Source organism: Pseudonaja textilis, chromosome 10 (genome assembly GCF_049901715.1).
Source record: "Pseudonaja textilis isolate UNSWEBS1 chromosome 10, rPseTex1.2, whole genome shotgun sequence".
Classification (NCBI taxonomy): domain Eukaryota; kingdom Metazoa; phylum Chordata; class Lepidosauria; order Squamata; family Elapidae; genus Pseudonaja; species Pseudonaja textilis.
This window is the reverse complement of record NC_141999.1, coordinates 7,647,645-7,672,543: the sequence shown is the minus strand read 5'-3', so window position 1 is coordinate 7,672,543 and position 24,899 is coordinate 7,647,645. Positions and strand designations below refer to the sequence as shown.

General features: G+C 40.7%; 1 protein-coding gene across 9 annotated transcripts in view; it reads left to right on the top strand.

Moving 5' to 3' along the window:
* COL8A2 (collagen type VIII alpha 2 chain) overlaps positions 1-24,899 on the top strand; it is a 160,153-nt gene that overhangs the window by 98,887 nt on the left and 36,367 nt on the right. For 3 of the 9 annotated variants that reach the window (XM_087939603.1, XM_026702659.2, XM_087939601.1), the window contains exons 2-3: positions 14,403-14,533; positions 17,396-17,526. The exons of 1 other annotated variant lie outside the window; for it this stretch is intronic. The gene's annotated coding sequence lies outside the window, so the exon portion shown is untranslated. Of the gene's footprint in view, positions 1-5,043; positions 5,098-14,402; positions 14,534-14,821; positions 14,966-17,395; positions 17,527-24,899 lie in introns of all 9 variants that reach the window. 5 more of the 9 variants (XM_087939600.1, XM_087939602.1, XM_087939599.1 and 2 more) reach the window with 4 other exon arrangements.

The window sequence follows — 24,899 nt, the reverse complement described above, 5'->3', positions numbered from 1 at the left end:
AAAAGATCATAGCTAAATGAAGTTAAGTAGCCAATGGAATGACATCTTGGGAAAAGAAGAACCCCCTTAGGAAAGGGAGGAAAGTGGGGAGGAAAAAGCAGAGAGAATAAAAGGGGTTGAGGGCTACAGCAACAAAGAATCTTTAAGGGGAAAAAAAAAGAGCTTTCATAACAGGAACCATCCCAGAAAATACCTGTGGTTTGGCATGCATTGTTGGTCTGGCCAAAATATGTACCTGGCAGCCTTGCCCTCTGATTAATGCTACCCTCTGGTATTTCAATGGATCTTGAAATTATGGATGGGTGAGGGGTGTCTGCAGAAGACCAGAAGGGCTTGTCAAGTCTTCAAAAGCAAGAAATCCTGAAAGAGGGAGGGGAAGGGGGGGAAAGGAAGAGGAACCGTGGTGATGTTTGCAAAAGCTTGCAAAATTTGATCTTTGGAAGCAAAAGTGCTTGGAAATGGCCTTTGACAAAGTCCCATCCAGCCAAACTATCTTTGATCTCACTTCTGTTTCAGCTAACAGGTAGCTTGCTAGTATGAACTTTTTGATACACCTTCATGCCAGCGTGCCAAGCTCCCCATTCTACCAGTTTATTAAGAGGCAGACCCTTTCCTGGTCTTTTGAAACCACATTGATCAACTCCACATTTATCCTGCTCCAGTTTTCTTCCGACATTCTCTGAAACATTTGTCTCTATGTTGGCTTTCCAAAGCATTACAAAAACAAACCTTTTGCCAAAACAGAGTTTAGTAGATCAAAGCCGTGTACAATGAGTTCAGCTCTTCTACATGCTAAATGGTTTTTTAAAAATATGCATTGAGTCACTTACCTCTTTTTTTAAAAAAAAAAACAACAACAACAAATGACTGCAATTCATAAGACTTGAAAGAGAAAAATCAGTGTTCATTAAAAGCAGATCCAAACAATGCTCAAGAAGGTTATAATCGGAAGCATATTTACTAGGGAGCAATCCTAATTTAAACACAGGGTAGTAAACAATACTTTTATTGCTCAGATGACAAATCAGCAGCCAGCCTTTATTTCATGTGATTATTTTACCTTGGTGGCTAAATTATCTGGCCATCTTTCAAAGTAATGCAACTACAATCATGGGGTTGAAGAGTGGCACAATTCCCAGGGATCATTCTCCACTTACAGCTCACTGTGTGCAAATACGCCTTGGAAATACTTAGCCGGTCTCCATAACCTTGCCTTCTTATCTCCAGCCTATAAGGGAGTGCCCAAAAGGTTGGGGGCCATGGAGAGAAGTTTTTCCGCAACCCAGAGCAAGCGTGGTTTCACATGCTGCCTGCATCCGGTGGATGGGGCTTTGCTTCTTTGCATGGCTCGGTTTCTGGATGTGGACTTCAACTCCCAGAATTCCCAAGCCAGCATGCTTGAATTCTATGCATCTTACAGTTGCTTCGTTGAGAAACACTGCTATAGGACACCGTTTTTTAAAAAAGAGCCATCAGTGTGACAGAGCGATGGAAAACTTCATCTGTTCTTTATGGGTGTCATGGGACACACCATCATGGCCACCTTCTTGACTTTGCTGACAATGATGTACTCGTCTGTGAGAATGACCTTGGGAAACAGGAGGCAGAGCCACAGCTGGGAAGCTGTTGGATAAGAGCTTAGAAAAGAGGGTCTTCCAACATGGTCTTCCCTAGTTTCTTGAGCTGTAAAGGTGACGGGGGAGAAATGTATTTCAGACTTGCAAAAGTTAGTTTAGTTTATTGATTAGCCCATAGACCATATCAAAATGACTTGCAAAAGTGATGCTAGTCTGGTAAGGTTGTCTAGACAAGCAGCACAACCTGATATTAACTAGCTCTACTATATCATATGGTTACATTAACAGAGTCTTACAAGTTTCTGCTAATGTAGACTGTGGTGGAATGAAGTCTGGATTCCCAGGAAGGAGGGGCTGCAATCCAGAGAGCAAAGAGGAAAGTTTGGTCAGGAGGAACAGAGTTATAAACATTCCTCCCTAGTGATTCTCAGATATATCTATAGTGATGCAAATCGTTGCTTTAGTTTGATGAGTTTTCGGTCTATAGGTGAGGAACCTTAAAGGGAACTACTCGGAGGTAATTCCATGTGTCTTTTTTTGCTTCCTGGGGTGCCTGACATTGACATGCCAACATAATGGAAATAAATTGGCGCTTAATTTCTTGGTCTAGATGGGAAGAGGCAAATAATGCACAGGAATTCACTAATTGGGAGGCTGTGTTAACTATATTCTGGGTTTTATGTTTATGAACATCTTCGGTCATCCAGGTAGAGATATGTGGAAGTTGAGTTGTGGCCACTGGACTTCTTTTCTTTTTTGGTTTGAAACTTTTCGCTACTTATCCGACTAGCTGCTTCAGTCTGAGCACTATAGAGGAAGATGTTCAAATCCAAAAGAGATTTCCTAATTCAGCTTTATTTTCATCAGGTTAATGTAAGGGAGACAGGCAGCTGACGACTGCAGTGAGGAAGAACAAAAATGATTATATACAACAGGGCTTTCCCCAGTCTGGACACCTGCAGTGTTGTGGATTTCAACTGCTATTCTCAGTAATGGTGATGTTAGCTAGGGGATTCTGTAGTTCACACATCTGTATGGTAATTGCACTCGAGGAAGGCTGGAAAAGAATCTCTGTTTAAGAGCCACAACTTGCATTAAAACATATTCATACTTTGTATTTTGTAAAGCTTCTCACTGGTGGAAAATGAAGGTTTTAGGGGGGTACATTTAGACTTGTTTTAACAATCTGAAAGATGTCATTCCCTAATTCCAAAAGCTTTCTTGCAGGATTGCTTAGATACAATCCAGGCTCACCATAAATGACCAACTATGATATTACTGTACCTGAAATGATCTGTTAAATTACAGCAGTTTTCAAGCTGCCAGGAAAATTTTCCCAAAAAACCTTTGGCCTAAATTGAATCTATGCAGGCTAAACCAGAAATAATTCTGGAAAATATTTGGTGTTGTTTTTTCCCCTCATCATCTCATCTAGTTTCCCCTCTTGACATATATTCACTGATTTTGCAGCCATCATTCCTGTTTTTAAAGTTGGGCACAACAATTTGCAAATTGTAGTTTTGTAGATTTTAAGCTAAGGATTCCAGTTAGGTTGATATATAAAATTGCCAACTTAATAATATAACATTCCTGCTTGAAATGTAGAACTTTGAATTTGTATACAGAAGAATACAAGTAATCTTCAACTTAAAATCATTCATTTAGTCACTGCTTGAAGTTACAAGAGCGCTTAAAAAAAAGTGATTTACAACCAGTCCTTGCACTTACAATCATCACAACATCCCCATGGTTACATGATTAAAATTTGGGGGCTTGGCAACCGCTGTGTGTTTATAGCAAGTGCCGCATCCTGGGGTCATGTGATCACCAGTTGCAACCTTCCCAGCCAGATTCCAACGAGCAAGGCCAATGGAGGACGTGGATTGGCTTAACAGCTACATGATTCACTTAAGAACTACAATGTTTCATTTAAGAAACATGGCAAAAAAAAAAAAGGTTGTGAAATCAGACATGAATCACTTAACAACTGAGTTGCGTAGCAATGGAAATTCTGGTCCCAGTTGTGCCCTTAAGTCAAGGATTACCTGTCTATGGAGAGTCTCAATCATCTGGGTCACGGTTAAGCCAAAGGTGATTTATGCAGGATGCAACTGGATTTTTTTTGTTTTTCTTTGAAGACGTTTTGCTTCTGAAGAAGTTTCTTGGATGAGAAGCGAAATGTCTTCAAAGAAAAACAAGGAAATCAGTTGCCTCTTGAAAAAGCACTTTTGGGTCGAAGGTTACCTGTTTAAGAATGTCCTTGATGGATCTAGCCAAGGCTTACAGTCAGATGCCTCCGTGCCACTCATAAGAAGATGGTGGACATGTTCTCATCCCTAAAGCTGGCAAGCATTTGGAGGCCTCTTGCCCATAACTCAGATTTAATGCTCAATCTTCAAGACCACAAGTCCTTGAAATTGCCCATCGTGAATTTATTCAATTCCTGGTTACACTCATGTGGATATTCAGGATGTCAATGCACAAACAATATACTTTTGCTGTTTGTTTGGCTTTGCTTAATGTGTTTCATAACCCCAATCATGGCTGGTAAATTATAGGCCTTGGAAGGAGCGGACAACGCTTTAGTGTGCAGAAGCCACCCGTAAACTCTTTTGCGGTACCAAGGGCAAAGTGGGTGAGACCACAAATGGAGCAGGATTTGGATATTCCATGTTTTTCTTGGACTGGGAGCACTTTGGGTGTTTGGAAAACATGTTACACCTATGCTAGGGTTTACCATTCTGTTTTTGTGTAGTTCCTGCCTCAAAGTGATGGGACTTTGTGCTGCCAAATCTTTAGCAGGTCTGATCAGATCCATTTCCCATAGCACAGCTGCCCCCTGCCTTATTCATTTCATGCAGCAAGAACCAGCTGATTTCCTGCTTGGTGGTGCCCTTGAAAGCCAATTCAGACCCTTCTTAAACCACTTTCAGAGGATATTCAAAAGATATCTGGTGTTTATTTGACTTTTCCCCAAAATGCTTAAGGGCTGTAATGTGAGTAAACTTCTAAGAGAGCTTTGCTTCAAAAAAAAAAAAAAAAAAGGCTTCTACTACAGTCCCAGAATTTTCTGGAGGGGAAGAATAAGAGTTAAACTGGATAAATTTGTAAACTAGATATAGTCAAATTAACTCACATCCTTATATAGACCAACACAACGAGGGTGGAGTCCAGTCAATTAAAAAGCACAGAGAATGTATAAGTTTTAAAAAGTATGTAACACTAGAAGATATATTAAAGCAGAAAGTATATATATAATCAAAATAAAAAATATATATAAAATCAAGTCTAAAAGGATCTTAAAGGAGAGGAACGTAAAGTGGTATATGGAAGACTCCTTTTTATGACCCCATAGTCCTTTAATTTGGGGTAGAGCAACTGGATGGAGCTGAGCATTTTCCAAGCTGGATGCCCTTCCTGACGCCATGGGGAGTTGACCGCAGACATTTTTTTCTTTGTGCCCCAGGAGAGAAACATCTGCCGCTACCTAGGATTGAACTCTCAACCTTCCAAGTGAGAGGCGAGTGTCTTCACCACTTATATGGAAGACCATATCTGTCAAATGACAGAGCACTCTAGTGTGGCGAACTAGATATTAAGTCTAGTTTATGGTACAGGTTTTCATCCGATGAATTTTAAGTGTGCTACCCAGAACGTGGCAATGTTATATGTTGTAGCAGGGTTAGTACTGAATCTGCAAGGGACAGGCAGCTAGAGGAATGCCCTGTGCACTCTGGGTATTTATGCATTGATGGTGCGATGAGGCTACCATGATCATCACTGTAATATAGACACTGAAGGTATTTAGGTAATTCAAGCTTAGTTAAGAATGCTGGGGGAGGCATAGGCCCTCTTGGTTCCCCTGGCAATAAAGGTTTATTTATTTATTTATTTATAAATAGATAGATAGATAGATGATAGATAGATAGATAGATAGATAGATAGATAGATAGATAGATAGATAGATAGATAGATAGATAGATAGATAGATAGATAGATAGATAGATAGATAAATGAATGTATTGGCCACCCATCTTACCACAGGATAACTCTGGGTGGCTTAGAGTCATAAAAATATGTTTATACATACACAATTAAAACATAATTAAAACCAAACATTAAAACCTAAGGGCATATGGGAAACGCGGTCAGGGACATGGCTAGCTCCAACTAGCACTCTGTGTTGGCTACACACCCTGTTTAATGAGTGCTTTGGCCTGGTCATACCCCATGCTGAGTAGAAGACCTGGAGAGAAGCCCAAGGATGAGGATTTTAGTTGCCACAGCATTTTTTCCATGTGGATTGAAGGTCATCGCTCATAGTTAATGGAGCAAGGATAAGGGAATCAAAGGATTGTCCGAGCCAATAGTTGAGTATGGTCATCCAAACTCCTGTCTCCACTTTCATGAGGCCCACCTCTTGTCACAGGATGGTAGCAGAGACACAATTTGAGACTTGAAGAGCCTATTTTTGACATTTGGATTGAACAAGTTTTAAGGGTGCAAAATTGGAGAAGCACCCCAGCTGGACATCATAAAGAAGTTGTGCTATTGGCTTGGTTTCAGATAATTTGAGTGCTCCAGGGATAGAGTGCTCACCTCTCATCTTAAGGAATTTAAGAATGGCATGGGAGCTCCTTTGTGCATTTTTAGCAACATCAGCCCAAAGAGATTTCTTACTACCAGCAGAATGAAGGCGGTGCCTCTCAGGCATTTGAAAGAGGAGACCTGCTCAATCTTGTTTCCATCTATGCTGCAGGAGTAAATGGGTAGATGTAGATAGATGACAGATTAAATAAACAGAAGATAGATAGATAGATAGATAGATAGATAGATAGATAGATAGATAGATAGATAGATAGATAGATAGAGATAGATAGATGAGAGAGAAAGAGATATATACTGTAGGTCTTGAGACAATCCAATTCTTTTGCTTTAGACATCTAAAATATGAAATCTCCCCTGTAGTGAGCTGATGATAATTCTTTAATCCCATTATGCTTGGAATACAAAACTCCCAAATGTCTATAGCAAACTTGTGTTTAGCAGTAGCCAGCATCCAGAGGAGAGAAGAAAGCGCTGGGGTGAGGATGGAATGGGGAGATAATATTCACCCTAAAGAGGGAGGGAAAATAAGGTCCTTTTATGCCAAAATTGATAAAGAGAGATGGCCTGTCTCTAAAACACTTAAGAAGAAAGATTTTCTCCTGCACATTCCAGTCTGATTTGTATCTTTCACAAAATATCTCCTGTTAAAGCAGGAAAGTGGAGCCATCTAAGATGTTGAAGGCGACTCAAGAATTAGGTGGAAGTGAAGGGGTGAAAGATAGGCACTTGGTTTGAGCAATCTAGCTGGCCCTTTTGCTGCAAGCATCAGGAACCACATTGTCCATACAAACCTTGCTGCAGCAATTAACTGGACAGGGCAGGATAAGGAATTGCAGACTTCAAAGGCCAACAAAACACACACAGTTGGGAAGATGCCAGGAACCCAGATAAGCCTCGACCATAAAAGATAACTCACGATTTGCTTCCCTCATTAGGCAGGACAGGCAGGACAAGAACCAAAGGATGGAAACTAATCAAGAAGAGAAGCAACCTAGGACTAAGGAGAAATTTACTGGCAATGAGGACAATTAATCAGTGGAACAACTTGCCTCCAGAAGTTGCAGGTGCTTCAACTGTGGAGATTTTCAAGAAGAGATTGGACAGCCATTTTCACCTCTCTTATTCTGTTATTCTGCTCCAGTGTCCAACACAAAAGTAATGCTTCCATCATGTGAAGATCTGGCTACTTAACTTGGAGTCGAATGTCTTCTCCCACATATGGGGGTGGAGAAGTGGCAAAAAGAAGGGGTGTGGTTGTTCTTCTGGTTTATAGAAGACTAACATTTCAAACAATTTTTTTTTCTATTTTTGGCAATGAAATTAAATTTTAGCACTTTTAAGAAATATATAACAAGTTTATAAAAAGGTAGAATAATTCAAAACATAAGCAGTAAAAAGGGCCATAAAATATTAAAAAACACTAGTATAATTTAATGTAATGCATAAATAAAACAAAAACTAAACTAAGTAAAAAAAATACTGTATCTATAAAAGAATCCCTGCGGATTATAGTTGTTGCCAATTATAGTGGACAGTGCTCATCTCTATTTTAAGGCCATTGAGCCACCACTCTCCAAAGATATTTTTTGTGGCCATATGGCCAGAATGACATCAAGGAGCACTGTTACCTTCCCACTGTGGTGGTACCTATTTATCTACTCACATTTGCATGCTTTCAAACTGCTAAGTTGTCAGCAACTGGTGAGGACAGGAGCTCACCCTGTTGCGTGGAGCTCAGATCTCAAATGTAGGCTGCCAGCTTTCCAGCCGACAAGCCCAGCATCTTAACCACTGTGCCATCAGGCCACCCCTATACTGTAGCAAGAGCTATCTATAAATGCCACTGAATTATTATAAAATATCATGAAATCCATATGGATGAAGAATGAATTGATTCATTCTCTGGTTGAAAATATACCGTTTATAGTAGTTTAATAATAGTTTAAACTATTATGTAAAAGTAAAAAGTTGAGGTTTGATGTTTCTGAATTTCCTCCACTTAAAGACTATTCTTGGGAGAGTTTTTTCTCCAGCTGAAGGTAACTGGACATTGGGGGCAAAATTAAAGGCACTTTTCTTACTTGTGTGATTGTGTTGCCTTTGTGTCATGCCCCAGGTCATCACAGCCTTATTCTACTGCACCAAAGAGAATCCGAAGTCAATGCCTTTTCTTTCTTTTCCCCCTTTTCTTTCCCCCATTTTTCTCTTCCCCTTTTCCTTTCCTATTTTTCCCATTATTTACTTTTGTATTTTCTTTGCATGCTACATTATAAACTAATAAAAAATTACAAACAAAACAAAATATATCCAAAATGGATAAATTACCCATCTCAAGAACCTATCTTTAATGTCTGGAATTATATAACATTTTCCAGTTTCTCTTTTTGCCACTTTCCATGCCTCGTACAACCATAATTCCTCAAATAAATTCCAGAGTTTGGGGATAGCATTCAACATTATGTTAATATCTTTTAGGGACTTCAACTATTTATGTCCCTTTAAATACTGTTCCAAAAGTATACCCATCCATTATATGGAACCTCAAATGTTTAACACTTACAACAAAGAAAATGCGATGTTTTGGAGAAGAGTCAAAAGTCTTGGCTTCTTCCCAAGGATCTGTCAAATGCTAATGATTAGTCAGGAGAAGAAGACAATATGCACAGTCATTGAATTAATTAAGATTTATGAATCATATAGATGAATAATTAAATAATTATACATAATTATATTCCCCACTATTACAATTATTTCATATCAATATGTAATTGGGATTAAATGAAGTTACATTCCATCCTGATCCTGTCATTTTTTGGCTAATTCACTAGTATGAAAAGTCTACCCCCCCAAAAAAAATCCTCACAGGGACTTGTACTGCAGTCAAAATACATTTTTGAATGATTTACTTGTAAGTATCAAATCCATCAATACCAACTAAACATTTTTAAGAATCTACGGCCATCTATTCATGTGAGATTTCAAACTTTGGGGGCAAATCCAGAGCATTTGCAACTTATCAGATCATTGACAGATACAAAAAAAAATCTATTTCTAAATCAAAACTGTGACCCTGAAGGCAAAAAATCCTTTTTCAAAAGGCAACTGAACTTATCTGAAGATGTTTCTCTTCTCATCTAAGAAGCATTTTCAGTTCAAACTGAAGATATTTCTTGGATGAGAACTGAAATATGTTCAAGGGAACAAAAACACAGAAAGTCCAGTTGTGTTTTGAAAAAGCCCTATTGGGGCAACTATGACCTAGATGACTGAGAATCTCTATGTGATGACCCGGAGTGTAACACAAACGTAACGAAATCCAAAACATAAATAAATGTCCTTTAATCCCTCCAACTTGGCCCCACTGTTCAATAATTCTCAGTTGGAAACAAAACGTACTCAAAAATAGTCTTCAAAAGAAAGCAATACAGTCCGAACTTAATGAGCAGATAGAGGGGAAATAAAAAACCAAACAAACTATAATGAAGGAAATCCCACAACGGACCAGGATAAGTAATTACCAGATTCAAGGAGATAACAAGGCACAGTCTGTTGGAAGGATGCCAACCAAGATAACTTCAGCCCAAAATAAAACACACTTTGCTTCTGGCAAGGCTGCGTTGTAATCATCTCTCTTATATACTAGTCTCCCCAGCTGTAACCAATGAGGAGGATCATGGCCACTTCCTCTCTCATAAGCCAAGTTGTTTCCTTCTCCGTTCCTCTCGGTGTGTCCTAGGATGCAGAGGGGATGGCCCTGGTTCTTCCTCTGACTGCCCAGCTGCCCTCTGCCCTTCCCCAGCCTCCTCCACAACCTCCGGAGCCACACCTCCACACTCCCTGTTGGCTGTTCCTCCTCTCCCTCACAGTCTGACTCTACCAAGGGCATGACACTCCATAGACGATCAGAACTGTGATATTTTGGGTTTCCTCCTTTGACCAGATTCAGAATTCATTTCTTATTCATTTCTTCTTTATCATCTTCCAGACCTTGTCCAAGAGAAGCATTTACCATCCAGAACTTTATAAAGCTTCATAGGATTGCTTATTCTTAGAATATATGTGGCTGATGTAGTCCAGAGGCATTTTGACAGCCTGTTTTGAAATGGTCTCCAAAATGGCTACAAGTAGTCCTTGACTTTTGACTGATCACTTATTGATCATTCAAAATTCTGATGGACCTACTTAAGACCCAGATTTGAAATTCTGATGCTCACCTCCCCGGGTCAAATGACTGCACTTTGGGCACTCAGCAACCAGGTCATATTTATGGCAGTTTACAGCATCTCGTGGTTTCTTGATTGCATTTTATGGCTGTTTTGCTGAAAATTGATATTTACTTCCGTCTTTCAGCAAAACAATACACAAGAGAACTATTGACACCCATAACAAATTGCGCTGATGGTAAACCACAGAAAAGGTTGTAAAATCGAATCACTCATATGACCAGCCTCCTTTGCAACCATCACAAATTATGACCATGATGAATAGGTTTCACTACACTTGTAACTTGAGAACTCCCTGGAGTGTGGGAAATCTTGCCTGTTCATAAAACAGCTACCAAGATAGATTTGACCAGTCACAAGCAGCTGTTCAACCAGATGATGAGTTGATGAGTTTCTTCCCCGATCTCCTCTCTTATTTCCCAATGGTGAACCTCTCCAATTTTTTGTATTTATATCAGAGGATATGAGAAACTTCATGGTCCTCAAAATTGTGCATGCCCTGGTAGAAAATGCTGTGGGATCAAACCTTCTACTGTGGAGGTTTAACAAAAATAATATAACAAACCAGTTGTTGTTTTTCATGTGATAGTAGTTGAGGATCTGATAGCCAGGCACGTGCTTGTTTCTGGATATGAATTCTTCTCTGCAGTCCATAATACCAGGTGTGGTTGCCAAAACTTTTAATACTCTACAGAAGTTCCAGGTCAAGGAATTGGTCAGCACATTCCCCTTTCACAGGAATATGCTGGGTTTGGTCTCGTAAGATTGTTGCCTAAATTACTCTGTGTGGTAACCAGCCAAAACCACAGAAGCTGTAATGTACTGTGGCATTTTCTGGAAAGTTTTGACTTAAACATTGCTGAGAGTTCGTCTTTGAAAATGCCACGAGCAATGGAAAGAGGGGAGAAAAGGAATTTTTCAAAACTGAGATGGTTTCCAGAATCACTGAAAGAACAAGAAGTATCTTGTGTCTTCTCTTTGCACATTTGTGATACAACTTATGTGGGAAATTGGGGTATTTATTTACTTATTTATTAAATATATATGCTGCTCATTTCATTGCCCAAAGCGACTCTAGTTTAGACCTTCTTGTCAATTAACAGAAGCATCTGGTATCCTTCAGATGTTGGTCGATCACTGTAATGACTTCTGGTAAATGTGGGCTAAAATAGTTCTGGCTGGGAATAAAAGGAGTTTTAGTTCAAGTGCAATCCTGAATTAGAGAAGACATCCGTGTTCCTGAAATTGATAGATGCTATTGATAGGAAATGATTGTAGTGGTAATAACATAAAATAGCTTTCTGAATAATTTCAAAATTATTGCTGGTCCACCCAACAGAATTAATAGCAAGCAAGGAAGAACAGTCTGTTCAGCTTCAGATTTTTTAGTAGTTTTCTCACAGTAGTGAAATTGGCCAAAAAAAGTGACAGGATGAGGAAGGAATGTAACTTCACTTCATTCCAATCAAATATAAATGTGAAATAATTGTAGTCATGGAGGATATAATTATGTATAATTAATTAATACACTATCTGTGCAGGTTGTGTTCTTCTATTGACCTATTAATAATTAGCATTTGGTAGACCCTTGAGAGGAACTTGGGAGCTGCAGCCAAGACTTGTGAGGGCCTAATTTAGCCCTGGGGTCTCAGGGAAGAATAGAATAACAGAGTTGGAAGGGACGTTGGAAGTCTTCTAGTCCATCCCCCTGCTTAGGTAGGACCACCATTTCAGACAAATGGTTATCCAACATCTTTTTACAAACTTCCAGTGTTGGAGCATTTACAACTTCTGGAGGCAAGTTGTTCCACTGATCAAATGTTCTCATTGTCAGGAAATTCCTCCTTAGTTCTAAATTGCTTCTCCCCTGGATTAGTTTCCACCCATGGCTTCTTGTCCTGCCCTCTGGTGCTTTGGAGAATAACTTGACTCCCTCTTCTTTGTGGCAGCCCCTGAGATATTGCAACACTATCATGTCTCCCCTAGTCCTTCTTTTCATTAAACTAGACATACTCAGTTCCCGCAACTGTTCTTCATATGTTTTAGCCTCCAGTCCCCTAATCATCTTTGTTGCTTTTCTCTGCACTTTTTCTGAGCACCTCTAGACTAGACCCTTTTGGAAATCTTTCCCCTTGCTGATTCCCATGATGTATCTTCCTTGCCTTTTTACCTGGAGAGGCTTCCCACTTCATCACAAGTGATGGTGTGTAATGGTACGTGGGAAGGGCCTTGAGAGACAGAAGGCAAAGTGGCAGACTAGGCAACCTTCACGCAAAAGATACCATAGAAGTAGAGGGGGGAGGCAGGGCAGCGTTTCAGATGCGACCCTCCCTAGTTTTCTAGAGTGCAGAAGGAAAGGAGAAATACATTCAGATTTGCAAGAGTCTGTTGATGTAATCTTACAAAAAAGATACAGTTGTACTGCTGGTTGTGCTTCTTGTTTGGACGACCTTGCAGGAATAATACAAGGGTAGGATTCAAAATTTTTAACAACCGGTTCTGTGGGTGTGGCTTAGCTGGTGGGTGTGGCTTGATGGTCATGTGATTGGGTGGACATGGCTTGATAGTCATGTGACTAGCTGGGCATGGCCAGCTCAACATCACTCACGTCGAGGCGTGCATCTCCTCGCCTGGCCTCTCGTGACTGTGGTGGGGATGCTGCAACAGTCGTAAGTGTGAAAAAGGGTCATAAGTCACTTTTTTCAGTGCCATTGTAACTTTGAATGGTCACTCCACACAAGCAAAGTGCCAGCAAAGGAGGGAAAAAAAACTCCAGAGAGGTTCCTGAGACAGGAAGTCTAGTCCTGCCAAGAATGTAATAAGGGTTAACGGAGAGGCAGTTTCTGTAAGCAACATCAGAATGTTTCCTTCCTGCCTTCCTTACAGGATTAGGCCAGTAATTTCTTCTAACAACCGGTTCTCCGAACTGCTTAGAAGGTTAACAACCGGTTCTAGCGAATAGGTGCAAACCTGTAGAATCCCACCCCTGGACTAATATCAATCTTGGAAGCCTGAATGTATTTTTTTGCTCCTTTCTTTTCAGTCTCTGGAAAACTAGGGTGGGAAACACTTCTCAAATCTCTTTACCTATATCTTTAGTAACATATACAGGTAGTCCTCGATTTACGACCCCAATTGAGCCCAAAATTTATTTTGTTAAGTGAGCTATTGGTTAAATGAGTTTTGCCCCATTTTGTGACCTTTCTTGCCACAGTTGTTAAGTGAATCACCGCAGTTGATAAGGTAGTAACCCAGTTGTTAAGTGAATCTGACTTCCCCCTTGACTTGGCTTGTCAGAAGGTTGCAAAAGGGGATCATGTGACCTTGGGACACCGCAACAGTCATAAGTATGAACCACTTGCCGAGCATCCGAATTTTGATCATGGGGATGCTGCAAAGATCGTAAGTGTGAAAAATGGCCATAACTCACTTTTTTCAGTGCTGTTGTAACTTTGAACGATCACTAAGTGAATTGTTGTTAAGTCGAGGACTACCTGTAGTTTCATATCTGAATGTACTTCGTCCTCCTCCCCCTTTATCTTCTGTGATCAAGGGAAGGACTGGTCTGAGACATTTATTCATGTTACTTCCTTGACCCTGGCTCAAGCTCCTCTTTATGACCATTGCTTTAGTAGTGCTTCTTCCTCCTGTCCTTCAAGGACATTCCCTCTGTCCACTACAGTAACCTCTTATTGAATGTCACATTTGAGGTCTCTGGGCTTGGTTGTTTTCTTGCAGACATTTCATTTCCCAAACTAGATAACATCATCAGTACTGCAGCACCAGCACTGATAATGTTACTTTGTTTGGGTAATGAAAGGTCTGTAAGAAAACAACCAAGCTGAGAGCACCTTCAAGGATCCCACAGTTAAATTCTGAACTACAAATATTCTCCTTTGTTGTTACGTTTGCTCAAATTCTAGCCACCCATCCTTTCTCTCTTTACACCTTGTTGATGTCTCCTTTTGTCTGTCCTCCTTTCTTTTTCACACAGCCTGCCAGAAAATGTCTGAGTCAATTTGGTTGCAGAGAACAGGAAATTAAACGAAGGACCCGCGTGCCTCTGGACGTGTCTCTTCTGCTTCTGCTCCTCAAATCATAACCGCTGAGTGTTTCAAGGAACAAGTAAGTAGGTTTGCTGTACTGCTGTGAGTTTGCTGACACTACAACCAGTGTCCGTTACAAGTTGTTTTCACAGCTGCCAGACAATAACAGAAAGTTCACCAAGTTAAGATAATCCCTTTCAAGAGATTCAAGGCCATCAGATAGTGTCAGATATTTTTGAGTCTTCCAAAGCTACAAATTCATACATTGGGCAGTAAGATTGGTGAAAATGAAGTCACTTATCTATATCTTACCTATAATATCAGATAGAAACTCAATACCTGGATAAAGAAGAAATGTTTCTTGTAGGGGAATCAGCTTGGAAACCAGTAAGGATACCTTGCTGCCTAAAGTACAGAGGCCTTAGAAGACATTGTCAAGAGTAGAGGAAATGGCCATGGAGAAACTAGACTGAGAGGCACAGTTGAATAAGCAGCCCAGGAAACAGAAAATGTAAGGAAACAAAATTAAACTGATCTCATTCACATTGGAATGTAAGAAGAAGGAAGGAGACATTCAATCAGGCTTTCTCGGTTTCCGGAGCTTAAATGTGTGTATTTTTGTAATTGTGGTCTAGTTTCTTAAAGTCAACTTCAAGAGGAATGGGACAACTCGCTGTAGCCAATTTGCCATGGCCAACTCGCCATGGCCAACTCACCATGGGACAACTCACTGTGGGACAATTCAACAATTCAATTGAATGATTTAAAATAAATAAAAAATATTTTAATGTTTGTCATTCACACTTCATTTTCATTGGCATCCTCTTTTTAAAGATTCTATTCCATTATTTCTTCAATATTAATGTAACTCTTCTCCCGCAGCGAGTTGGTTGTGGCAAATTATCCTAGACCTCCTCCAAGAACTAGACAACAGGGAATGGTTCTTCCCCAGCCCTCAGAGACCAGGAGGTGCAAGACTTGGTTGGGATCCTGAATTGCATCAGGTTCCCTCACAGCAAAACTGGCACACGGCTTGTTGCCATAACTATTTTCACATAATTTCACATAAAGCTGCTGAGAACCACTTTAATCTGCCCTGGGTAATAGGCTGAAGATGAAAAGTTTTGAAGTGAGACTTTCAGGCAGATGGATTTTTGATTCTTTCATTCTTGGCAAAATGCCTGCAAAAGGAATGAACATAAAAAGAGCAGAAATCAGAGAACATACAAAGATATTGATTGTAGTGTTCAGTTCATGATCCCAGCATTATTGACTTCACCATTGTTGGCTGTTTATGGATGGCTTTCACCAAAATACATTATCTTGATTGTTATAAGGAATTGTGTGTTTTGTGATCAAATGTAGCTTTCTGATACATCTTGGTGGTGGTGTTTACATCAAGGAGGACAAATGGTTCACAGTTTAACAATCAATTGTCTGTTCTCCATTTTTTCCCCAGAGGTGTGTTCTGTGCTGTTTTCAATCCCAGTTTTGCTTGTTTAAAGTTCCCTTGAAACTGAGTTTAGCCCTTGGTGACTGTTAAGGACATGTTTTGGTCACTTTCATTGCAATAGTATAGAAATACTTCACCACTGATCTCTTCTGGGTCGGTTTGATCACCTCCATCCAGCCTCCGTTTCTGGATTGGCTCCCATCCAAGCACTAACCACCAGACCTGATCCTTTCTAACTAGCTTTCTAACCCAGATTGATTCTGTTCTTGTTGAATCTTTCAATCAAAAGCAGACACCTTGACTTGCCCTTCTAGACCCTTAATAACATAATAACAGAGTTAGAAAGAACCTTGGAGGTCTTCTAGTCCAACTCTCTGCTCAAGGATGATACACCTATATCATTTCAGAAAAATGGTTGTCCAATCTCTTCTTAAAAACTTTCAGTGTTGGAGCATTCACAACTTCTGGAGGCAAGTTGTTCCACTGATTAATTGTTCTGTCAGGAAATTCCTCCTTAGTTCTAAGTTGCTTCTCTCCTTGATTGGTTTCCATCCATTGCTTCTTGTCCTGCCCTCTGGTGCTTTGGAGAATAGCTTGACTCCCTCTTCTTTGTGGCAGATCTCTTGCTAGACATATGCATATTGATCTTACCATTGACAAAATTCATGAAAGTCAGAAGTGTCCATAAGTAAAACCAGCTTGGTACTGCATGAACAAGAGGGCTGAGAAAATATCTACAAGACCTCTCACATCGTGGATATAATCTGTTCCAACTTCTCCCCTCAGGATGCTGCTATAGAGGATTGCATGCCAAAACAACTAGAGATAAAAGATTTACATAAACGTTGAACTCCCGTAGCACTGTTTCATTTCTCATCTTTTCTCACCTTTTCATCTTTCCTACTATCTTCTCCTATTGGTTTCTTATGATTTTGTAACAATTGTTGTTTGTAACTTACGATTAGTCATTTTATTAACAGTGAAAGCTTCTGCATTGCAGGCACATTCCTTGTATATCTGTTCACACTTGGCCAATAAAGAACTCTGTTCTCTTCTATAAAGGCTATAGTTGGTAACATGATGTCCATCAAAGGTTTTGATTTGACTTTCAACTCTAGTCAGCATGGCAACTGGCAAGGGTGATGGAAGTTGTAGTCCAAACATTGAGACTTTCTCTCTGGTGTGGAGCTCAGTGGATTTTTCGGAATGCATATATTTATAATGACTGCTTTCTTGGGAAAAAGTGGAGGCGGTGTTCTTGGTCCTTTGGAATAAATTTGAGTGCACATGGAGTAGTATAAGGAGTGTTTTCATTACTGTACTCTGCATGGCTTCAAGAAAAAAATAGGAAGGTGATATTAAGAAATTTATCCTGTGGTTGCAGTGGAATGAAAAATAACCCATTATTTTAAACCTCCTGTAAAAGTCCCACAGAGACTCAGAGTCCACTCAGGTCTGCCATGTGATTCCTCTTCTGCTCCCTTCTAGGACGATGACTCTATGGCCTTGGTCTCATGGCCTTTAACAGGCTTCCAGAAAGAGCCTTAGGGATGCTGTGAAACTCAGCTTCGAGTCTCTGCGAAACATTTGCACGTGGTCTTGCTGTACCAAGACTTCAGGTAAAGTCACTTGCTTAGCTGCTATTTATCAGGAAGATGCTTTACTTGGAGGGTTATGCGTTTGTTTGACTTAAAAGAAGTCCAGGGTTGATTTTAGAAAAATACCATTTATCGAACTAGAGTGAATAAGCTAGATGGCTTGACCCATTGATCTGACTCTGTATGAAGCTGGGTTTGATCCTTGTATCTCAGCCATTCTGCAGGTAAAAGGTCCTATCCTTTGGACTGAGAATATCTACATCTGTACAACTGGGTTAGCAGCAGTACAGAAATGGTTTGCTATGGTCTTATTTTGGGTTTTGTTTCTAATTTCCCCAGATTGCCGAAAAGCTTGACTTGATGCAGTCATTTGCTGAGGCCAGATAGTCTCATTTGTTTCTTTGTTCATTCATTCATTCTTTCATTCTTTCATTCATTCATTCATTCATTCAGACAAGTTTTTTAGTTTCATGATTTTTTTAAAAAAAAAAAATTGTACTGAAAGCTTTCAGGAAAATATGCACGTCCTTTGTGCCCATGTGTGCTGATGTGTGTTTGTGTGCATTTGATCTTCTGCACAATACAATTATATATAGCCACACACAATTCTATGTGCATTTTCTGAGTTTCAAACTATATTGCAAAACACTTTGAAAGGCTGAAGCGGGAACAGTGTAGTTTCTGTTGGGCGAATAACAGAGGTGCCTTTTCAATCACCGAGGGAAGGTTATTTTTTCTAATCTCATTAGGATCTCTTGGTGATTTCCTTCACTGTCTCCCAAAAGACATACAACGGGCTCCCCCAGTTTGATTAGGGAATTCTGGCAATGTAAGCCAAACCTATCTGGAGAATATCAAGCAAGGAAGCTGAATAGAAAGTTCATTGGCTGAAGTAAAAGATTCCTGAAGGAATCAGTGAAAATCCAGCATTCATTTCCAGATCCATCTTTATTTCAGGGGCACCTCTGTAATCTGCATGGACCCCATAGTCATTGCAAGAAAATAAAAAATGAATTTGCCATTTCTTTGGAGATGTTCTGCTTGCCAAGAAAAGATGGAGATAGTGTTTCAGAAAATAACCTGGGGAACTAGAGGAGTTAGGAAATGGCCTTTCTAGCCTGTCTTTATTAGTCTTTATTATTATTCCATACCCAGCATAGCAGCTTCTTCATAAATAGTGGAAGTTCTCCATGGCAGCTGTGGTAATCATTTATACACTTCTGTTTGTTTTACAATAGTGGCGAATATCTTCTGTTTGTCATGGCCATGAAGCCCAAGAGGGCAATTCAGCTACATCTGGGTCATTGTCACCCATTTAGCACTGCCAGGGAGCATGTGTAGCCTAAGAAATGTAAATATACACATCCCAGGATAATGTTGCAGGATCCAATCTGGGCCGGTCATCGGGACTAGAAGTTTAGTCTTCCCAATGTCAGCGTTCCAAAGAAAGAGACTTTGAGAGTATCTTCTTCCCAAAAATCCACTTTATGAGAGATGTCATATTGGCATATCTGAGGAAAACCTGAATCTTAGAGTTCTGGGTTTTCCCTAACCTAAAGAAAATCCCAAACTCAACCCCTGCACCCAACCGTCCATCACATGGTCCAACTGGAGACTACCCCCAGTCACTTCCCTCCAGGTGCAGGGTAACATGTCCTTGACTTTCTGAGAAAGGAATGCTGTTGTGGCTAATCTTCCACCGCTCCTTGAAATTCCCCTCCCAAATTCCCAGGCACTGAATGTGGCAGCCCAGAAGCCTCAAAGAAAAATGGCTTCCAAGCTGACACCCAGCTTTCGAACTTGTGTTGGAGCTCATCCTCAGGGGACTTATCTCTAGCAGTGTGTGTGTCTGAGGATGGGCTCCAGCACGAGTCCGAAGGCTCAGAAGACTAAATCTCTGGTTCCAGTGAATGACCCAGATTGGATCCTGCAGCTTAAGGAATGTTAGGCATGCGGGCAACTATTGTGACAGGCCACTGCTGTAGCCCTGTGGTAGTTTTGTATATAATTACATGAATTGTGTGTGTGTGCGCTTTCTTCTCTTCTGTCAGGTTCTCATCATACACCAAATAATAAACAATAATAGCAGTCATTGTGGCAGAGTGATGATGGGTCTGGATTAGGAGCAGAGACCCAGATTCCAGTCTCCCTACCTGCCCCCTCCCCCAGCCATGGAAGCTCCCAGGATGATTTTGAGCTAAACTCTCTTTCTCAACCAACATTTCCTCAGGGGATCATTGTGGTGGAGAAAAATAGGAGGAAGGAACACTATGGATGCCCTCCTGGACATCTGGGAAAGCATATGGCCATCTTTTCTCTTCTATTCTTTAGAAATTAACTCCCGGGATGGGGGTGGGGGGGTGAATAAATGGTGCCCTTTTGGAAAGAAGATAATTGAAGGAGACCATTTTTCACACCTCCAGGAATGTAAAATGAACAGAATTCTCCTTCTGGTGAGTGTGGCAGGGGTATTAAGTCCTGGAAGAACACAGTGAGCTGATGTTCTTCCTAGCTGATCCAGGGAACCATGCTCCAAATAATTACCCTGGTAAGCCTTGCAGAAAGCCTTCAGATATAGTATGCCCACTGAAAAGATGATGTTGATCTGAACCATCATGGCAGAAAGGTGTATCTTGTACCCAACAAGTATCTTCCTTCTCTGCTCGCCTCCCCTTTTTGTCTTCTATTCTATTTATTTATTTATTTTGTCAAGCACTTATAAGACAACAGGTATAAGTATAAACATAGCTATGGATACATGAAATGGATACATATAAGAAAAATTAAAAAGAAACAATAGGACAGGGACGGTAGGCACATTGGTGCGCTTGTGCACGCCCCCTACAGAACTCTTAGGAAAGGGGTGAGGTCAATAGTAGACAGTCTTCCTCCCATTCCCCATGCCCCTCCCCCTTCCTGTCCCCTCCCCCTGTCCTAACCCTCTCAACCTCACCCTCCCTCTCAGCCTGTCCCCAACCCTCACCCTTTCATCCTCACTCTTACTCTAATCACCTCATCCCCACCCTAACCCTAACCCAAACTCAAACTCTCACTTATCCCTCTAACAGTTGGCTATAAAAAGAGGGAATCCAGAAGCCCCACAGGAAAGCAGCTTACCTCCAGCAAGGCACCTTTGCTGTGGTAACTGATAACTGACAGGAACTGACACTTTAGCCTGCAAAGATGAAGTCACAAAGCCAGGAGATTTTCCAAAGAGGTGACTCATCTCCCTTCTCCACCTATCCAAGGTCACCTGCTCCTCTCCCTTTGTGACCTACACCCATGCCACACAAAGGTCTCTAGGAAACTACCAAGCCAATTACCAAAGCTGCCTATTTGACATTTTTTTGCATGAAAGACATGGCTCTTTGGAGGTAGATTGCTTCTTGTTATAGAAGCTCCACTAAGTGCTTCAGCACTTGTTGAGGTAATTCTCTGTTAGGAGAATGAGCGCATACAGGGAGACGTATTTGAGAGTAGTGTTTGAATAACACACATACAGCACACAGATACACTGTACAGTAAATGTAGGTTTTTACTTCCAGACAGTTTAAGCAAAGTTCAAGATAAGCAGTCCAAAAGTCATTCTTCACAGGTTAAATCAGTCAGTTTTCAATCCAGGGATAATTCAATAACAAAATCCAGTGTCAAAAAACAGTTCAGTATCAGACTTACATTAAATCCAGAAATAGTCAATTAAGAAAAATGGAGGAACGGCAACACTTTCCAACAGAAGGAAACAGAGATACACTCACACTCTCTTCTGAGACTCAGACTAAACAACGCAGGTTTCTGGCTCCATCTTATGGCCGTTTGAGAAACCACACCTAATTACAGTTTTGCATTTTCTTAAAAATACAGTTTTAAAATGTTTATCCTGGTTTATATATTTCTAACCCAAACAGCTGTTAGGTGACTCATATTCCTGACAGCACTGCTGAGCAGCTTCATATCTGTTGTTTGCTTTCTAAAGTCAGGGTTTGGAAGCTGACTTGACTGTGTTTAGGATAGCCCTTGAAATAGATTTGTCACATTGAAATCAACAGGGGTGAATCCAACAGATCTCACTGGTTTTAGTGGCACAACTTGTACAAACTTTGAATCCAGCCCATTGTCTGAAAAGGACAATACATTTTAAACCAAAATTATCCAGCCTGTGCCATTTAGACCCATTGCACTATATTTTGTGCCTTGTTTTCAATTTGAGAAATGGAAAACATCTTTTCAATTTATTACTTTCTTAGAATAATGCATCCAGTTTTGGTTAACATGTTATAAAAAGATGTTGAGGGTCTAGAAAGAGTGCAGAATAGAGCAAGGGACTGGGTTGATGACCTCTAGAGTCTCTTCCAACTCTGTGATTCTATCTTTGAATATTCATCGGGAGTCCCAGATAAGTTCCACCTCCAACAACCAGACTGTTTAAAAGTCCCCTATTCAACCAAACTTATATCTAGTTTGACTGATGAACTTGGAAGAGCCGGGACCGTGGTTTGCCATGTTGTTAAGTGGTAGAAGTAGCAATGCTCCTTGTGCATCTCACAAGCTTGGAACCCAGCCAGTTTTCAATCAGGCTAAGCTCAAGACAGAGTAGCTGGTTGGCATCCCTCTTTGTTCTGAGTCTTGGGAACTGCAGCTCGGAGTATCTTCCTCCAGGGCAAATGGTTTCAGGTGAGTGCAATTTTCCAGGTACAAGGTCATGGGTGGATCAGAGTTGCATGCTTTCATGCTCAACTATGGAGAAAACTAGCTGGCTCTCAGTCAGTTTTCTCTTTCTCAGCTTAAGAATGACATCACAAGACAGTAGCAGGGATCAAAATAAGAGCAAGAAAAATTGTACAAAACAAGGGCTTTTTTGTTACCTTGACAGTGATGAAGAATGGTCGTGCGTGATGGGAAGCAACAGTCAAGAGACACAAAGATACTTGCTTTCCCTATACCGTCTCCTTCCCTTCCTAATGAAACGAGACCTGTGATACGATCTTGTTGCGTTTGGTGTTTCTTCATGCCTCCATTTTGCTTCAGGAGTAGCAGAAAACATGGAGCATTGTGAGATCATGCCATTTGGCTGAGTTGGCAAAATTGACAGCTTTGATTAAAGAGGTTGATTTTATTTTATTTTATTTTATTTCTACATAGAATCCATTTTGAGACTTTTTGCGAGATCCTGAGAGAAATGAAATTTTGATTCTGGGATTTGATGAATAGAATTATATGGGATTAGAGAAGTAAAGTAGACTATGATTAATTTCAGAGTAAGAGTTGGGTGTGTTTTTTATCTATATCTGTCCCGAAGAAAATTGGAAGCCATTCTTTTCCTTTATTTCTTTATTTTTTTTCCATTCTTTTCTTTACAATTTTATCTTTGTTTTTTGTCTGGTTCTTTGTTTTCTACTTTCTTTCCTTGCTAATATTTTATTCATGTTTTTGAATTTTAATAAAATTACAGTAAGAAATGAGGCCTTGCCAATAGCATGACATATTCTTAACTTAACCTGGGTTCATCTGGTACCTGAATGTATGACTAGAACAAATAGCATGACGTATTTTTAATTTAAGGTAAAAGGGAATGGTTTCCCTGTCCAGTTGTGTCTGACTCTAGAGCATGATGCTCATTGTTTCTTGGCCAAGGGAACCAATGTTGTCTGAAGACATTTTCTGTGGTCATGTGGCCAGCATGGCTAAAGGTGAACGGAACGCCGTTACCTTCCCATCAAAGTGGTACCTATTTATCTATTCACATTTATATGCTTTCAAATCGTTACGTGGGCAGGAGCTGGGGCAAGGAACAGGAGCTTGCAACCTTGAAAAATAAAAATGAAGGCTTCTGGAGTTCTGTTTGGAAGTGTAACCACCTACCCCAAAAAGAGAAGCTCAGGCCGTGGAGAATGTCCATGGAAGAGGAATCAACTCAACAGTTTGTGTCCGGGCAATTGTGGTTTTGTGATTGGCCACTGTTTGCAAACAGGCAAGCCCCCTCCCTTCATGGCATCCATTTTGTGAGAATGACCACGATATTCTTTCAACCTGCACTTATCTGTGCTGAAACTGAAACTTTAAACCGAGTTAACTGGTAATGTATAGGTTGTCCTCAACTTGGACCTGCCTGTGATGATTGTAAGTCATGATGGTTGAAGGGGGGGGGGGTCATCATGTGACGGAGCTGATTTTATGACCTTTTTTTTTGCAACAGTCGTTAAGTGAATCGCCACAATCGTTACAGGAATCTGCAGTTGTTAGGCAAACCCATTGTGTGCCATGGGCTGTTTTTGCCAAAAATTGGAAGCGCCAATTTTCAGCAAAAACATAAATCATAGTCATGGGACTGTGGGATACTGCAAATGGCAGTAAATGGGGGTTAGTTGCTGAGCGTCCAAAATGCAGTCACGCGGATGTGGGGGAGGGGCGGGCAGCCATTGGCACTTTGGACCAAGGTCACAGATACCTTTTGGGAGGTCCACCATAACTTGCAACAATAACTAAGCAACCCGTTGTAAATCGAGGTTTACCTGTAAGACTCTCTTGGAAGGGGGTGGAGTCAAAGGATAGAAAACAGGGCCCAAAGAAGGTAAAAGGATTAGTTGCGTTGGAGGGTTTGTTCTATTTGGAGCTCTCCAAGGTGCTGAAGGCCAGGCTGCCTTTCTTGCCTGGTGCAGGCATCCCTTGAACCCCACGGCTCAAGAAAAACGACCCACGGTGGATCTGAGTTCACACACACGCAAACACAGTCCCGGATAACGGCTACTCCTGCCTCTTACAGAGCCATAGAATTGGAGGAGGGGGTCTTAGAGGTCACTTGGTCCAGTCAGTGCAAAATCAATTACCAGCCAGCCTATGTTTTAAAGACTGCTAGCAACGGAGTACTTTGGGTGTACAGGCAGTCCTCAAATTACAACCGTTCATTTAGTGACCATTTGAAGTTAACAACGGCACTGAAAAAAAGGGACCATTTTTCACACTTACGACCGTTGCCCTATCCCCGTGGTCACATGATTTACATTCAGATGCTTGGTTCATACTTATGACAGTTGGAGCGTCCCGGGATCCTGTTGCAACCTTCTGACAAGCAAAGTCAATGGGGAAGATGCAAATTCACTTAACAACCATGTTACCTACTGCAGTAGGTAACAACTGCAGTAATTCACTTAACAAACGTGGCAAGAAAAGTCATTAAACGGGGCAAAACTCACTTAGCAACATAAACCCTGGGATCAGTTGTGATTGTAGGTCAAAGACTACCTGCAGTGAAGTACATCTCTTCTCTTAGGCCAGGCATATAAGGCAGAGAGATGGCAGTTTGTGACGTGTTGTAGCAATAGTTAAAGATCATTCCTCCTGCTGGCTTCTAATCTGTAGTTTGACCATTTTTCCTTTTCCCTCAAAGTTGCTCAAAG